The sequence below is a fragment of the Neophocaena asiaeorientalis genome, unplaced genomic scaffold (assembly GCF_003031525.2).
Source record: "Neophocaena asiaeorientalis asiaeorientalis breed wild unplaced genomic scaffold, Neophocaena_asiaeorientalis_V1.1 scaffold19, whole genome shotgun sequence".
Lineage (NCBI taxonomy): Eukaryota > Metazoa > Chordata > Mammalia > Artiodactyla > Phocoenidae > Neophocaena > Neophocaena asiaeorientalis.
Genome location: NW_020173388.1, coordinates 3,390,808 through 3,394,889, shown reverse-complemented (window position 1 = coordinate 3,394,889; position 4,082 = coordinate 3,390,808). Strand labels below are relative to the sequence as shown.

General features: G+C 46.0%; 1 pseudogene; it reads left to right on the top strand.

Moving 5' to 3' along the window:
- Positions 1-229: 229 nt before the first annotated feature.
- On the top strand, positions 230-569 carry LOC112400764 (acyl-CoA-binding domain-containing protein 6 pseudogene; annotated as a pseudogene).
- Positions 570-4,082: the final 3,513 nt, after the last annotated feature.

The following is a 4,082-nucleotide window of genomic DNA, read 5'->3' as shown; positions in this document are numbered from 1 at the left end:
CCCAGCCTATCCCAAGTGCGCTGTTAGCCAGGGGTAGCCAGAAGAGACCGGGCAGTGGGGGAGAGCTGCAGAGGGTGGTGGAGCCCGCCCCGCACGCCCAGGGAGGGAAGGGGGAGAGAGGGAGGCAGAGTTAAGCAAAGAGCGCAAGTAAGTGAACTTGGGTCCGACTTGAGCTTGGCCAGGCCCCCAAGCCAGCGTCACACCCCATCTGAAGAAGACAGGCAGTCACATGGCTTCGCCATTCCTGCCTGCGGGAGCCACCACGGGTGACAGCGGCGGAGAGCTGAGCTCGGGGGACAACTCTGGGGATATGGAATCCCTCCAAAGCCCGGAGACCGAGGCCTCCAAAAGCCTGACAGAGCTGTTTGAGAAGGCTGTCACGCGCTTCCGAGGCCTGGTTCAAGGTGCCAGCAGGGAGCAGCTCTTGTACCTGTATGCCCGGTACAAGCAGGGAAGCATGGAAAGCACTTGGTGATTCAAGCCCCAGCCGAACAATGCAGGAGTATATTGCCGTAGCTAAAAAATTAGATCCAAGTTGGAATCCTCAGCTTCTTGAAATGGAAACTTAAATTACTATGTTCTTTCAGGAATTAAAAATCACTCAAGGACTTCCCTGGTGGCGCAGTGGTTAAGAATCTGCCTGCCAATGCCGGGGACACGGGTTTGAGCCCTCATCTGAAAAGATCCCACATGCCTCAGAGCAACTAAGCCCGTGTGCCACAACTATTGAGCCCAAGCTCTAGAGCCTGTGAGCCGCAACTGATGAAGCCCGCGTGCCACAACTACTGAAGCTCGCACTCCTAGAGCCTGTGCTCTACAACAAGAAAAACCACCGCAATGAGAAGCCCACGCACCGTAATGAGGAGTAGACCCCACTCGCCACAACTAGAGAAAGCCTGCGCGCAGCAACGAAGACCAAACACAGCCAAAAAAAAAAAAAAAACACTCAAGAAGAAACTTACTGAGGATAAATATCCAGATATATTCTTAACTTTTACTGGATCCTGTGGCTTTTCACTTGAAAAAAAGGAGGAATTTGTTCTTGTTTCATCAAACAGGATGTTGATGAATAGAAAGAAAGGGCTCAAAATAAAAATTTCCTTGCCTATGTAAGGCTAATCTTATTTAAGTATAGGCTAAAAACAGACCGACAGACGGTTTATCTCAGGACTGCAATACATGGGGCATAGAAAGATAAATAAAGTAACATTTCCCCAGGGAGTATATTTTAGACCCCCCGACAATAATCAAAAATATCTTAAGTAACTGTCTCTGACCCATGCAGATATGCAGAATAACATCAAGGAGGAATGAATAGGAATTGTTTCTTTCAGTTAACTGAGTAGTTCACTCCTTTACCAATTTAAAGTCCTTATTCACTAAACTTGTCTTGCCTTATCAGTCTCTGCACCTCTTTTTCATGAAATCACCCATTTTATTAAGATAGTTGGTTGAATGGAGGCAAAAGTAATGGAAAAGAGAATGGAATGGAAACAGTTTAGCAATACTAATCTATTCATTTGTGTATTCCCATTCAGGGAAGCATGGAAAGCTTGGTCTCTTGCCAAGTAATGGTCTCTTGCCTCTTCGGCAGGTCCAGGTCAAAAATCATTCAGTTATTGGAATTTGGGAATGATGATAGTGGTTGTAGCATAGTTTTTGAATTTTCCCGAATCCTTAACAGAATAACTAGGATAGCATCACCAAAAGCACTTGGGCAATATCTGTAACAAAACCTAGTTGATCAGAGAAACTAGGGACAAACTATCAACAGCTCCAAGATTTGTGTAGCATTGGCATCTCTGTGGGAGGAAGCAGAGGAAACAGTAGGGAGTCTAATTGACCTGAGAATGGCAGAAGCCTAAAATTGTCCACAGGTGAAGAGTACAGGGGGTTCATGGTAAGGTTTTCTAGAGCTGTCAGGAGCTCTAGAGTTCCAAAATTAAGCAGCCAAAACTTCCCTTCCAGTACACAGCCTCACACTGAGAGGAATCTGCAGGACAAGTCAAGCAGTACAAGGACAATGAAGACAAAAGGGAAAAGAAACCAGATGAGCGTGGGAGAGGGGACCAGAGCCAAGTGATTTTGAAAGTATCCTAGGGGCCAGATTTTTAATTACTTCATGAAAATAACAGAAAAGGGACTTATATACCTAAAACTATATCCTGATTCACATTTCTATCTTAAAAATTCAAAAACATTAATTTCACATAAAGATGAGCAACAGAAAAAGAATTACGGTTGAAACCTATACAAAGTTACTATAATTCAGAATTGTATCTTTTTTCTTATAATATCCAGAAGCTGTATTAATGGTTAAAATAATGAAAGTGTGCTAATATTTTTATGGGTATTGGTAGGATTGCAATATTGCTTTCCAAAAGAGTAATACCATTTTACAAGAGCATTAGGGCCATTAACTTAGTATAGTGCCTGTTTCACTACCGTTTTGCCAATTTGGATAATTTTGTTACCCTAATGGAATTAGTTTAAAATCTGTTGCTCGTTGTTGTTTTAATCTGCATTTTCTTAAATGATTATGGATGTTGAACTTTTTTCCAAGTAGTGATATAACATTATTGATATTTATGTATGTGCGTGAATAAAATCCTAAACCTCTGTGTCACTTCAAAAAAAAAAAAAGGAAAGAAAGAACCCTAGGACAAATGGCAAAAGCAAATCTATAGAGACAAAATCACACAAAGAAGCATACACATACACACTCACAAAAAGAGAAAAAGGAAAAAAAAAAAAATATATATAAAAAAAGGAAGAGGGCAACCAAATCAATAAACACAAAGATAATAAGCTCTAAATACTAAACTAAGGTAAACATAAAACCAGAAACAAATCAGATGCAGAAAGCAAACCCCAAGTCTGCAGTTACTCTCAAAGTCCACTGCCTCAATTTTGGGATGATTCATTGTCTAGTCAGTTATTCCACAGATGCAGGGTACATCAAGTTGATTGTGGGGATTTAATCCACTGCTCCTGAGGCTGCTGGGAGAGATTTCCCTTTCTCTTCTTTGTTCACACAGCTCCAGGGGTCCAGCTTTGGATTTGGCCCCACCTCTGCATGTAGGTCGCCTGAGGACGTCTGTTGCCCACCCAGACAGGCCGGGGTTAAAGTAGCAGCTGATTAGGGGGCTCTGCCTCAGGCCGGGTGGAGGGAAGGGTACGGAATGCGGGGCGAGCCTGCGGCGGCAGAGGCCAGCTTGACGTTGCACCAGCCTGAGGCGCACCGTGTGTCCTCCCAGGGAAGTTGTCCCTGGATCACGGGACCCTGGCAGTGGTGGGATGCACAGGCTCCCGGGAGGGGAGGTGTGGATAGTGACCTGTGCTTGCACACAGGCTTCTTGGTGGCTTCAGCAGCCTTAGCACTTCATGTCGGTCTCTGGTGTCCGCGCTGATAGCCGTAGCTCACACGTGGAGCTCGTTTAGGCGGTGCTCTGAATCCCTTCTCCTTGTGTACCCTGAAACAATGGTCTCTTGCCTCTTAGGCAGGTCTAGACTTTTTCCCAGACTCCCTCCTGGCTAGCTGTGGCACACTAGTCCCCTCAGGCTGTGTTCACGCAGCCAACCCCAGTCTTCTCCCTGGGATCTGATCTCCAAAGCCTGAGCCTCAGCTCCCAGCCCCCACCCGTCCCGGTGGGTGACCAGACAAGCCTCTCGGGCTGGTGAGTCCTGGTCGGCGCCGAGCTTCTGTGTGGGAATCTCTCCGCTTTGTCCTCTGCACCCTGTGCTGCGCTCTCCTCCATGGCTCCGAATCTTCTCCCCTGCCCATCCCCCCATCTCCGCCTGCGAAGGGGCTTCCTAGTGTGTGGAAACTTTTCCTCCTTCACAGCTCCCTCCAGGAGGTGCAGGTCCCATCTCTATTCTCTTGTCTCTGTTTTTCCTTTTTTCTTTTGCCCTACCCAGGTATGTGGGGAGTTTCTTGCCTTTTGGGAAGTCTGAGGTCTTCTGCCAGCATACAGTAGGTGTTCTGTAGGATTTATTCCACATGTAGATATATTTTTGATGTACTTGTGGGGAGGAAGGTGATCTCCACATCTTACTCCTCCACCATCTTGAAGGCACCTCTA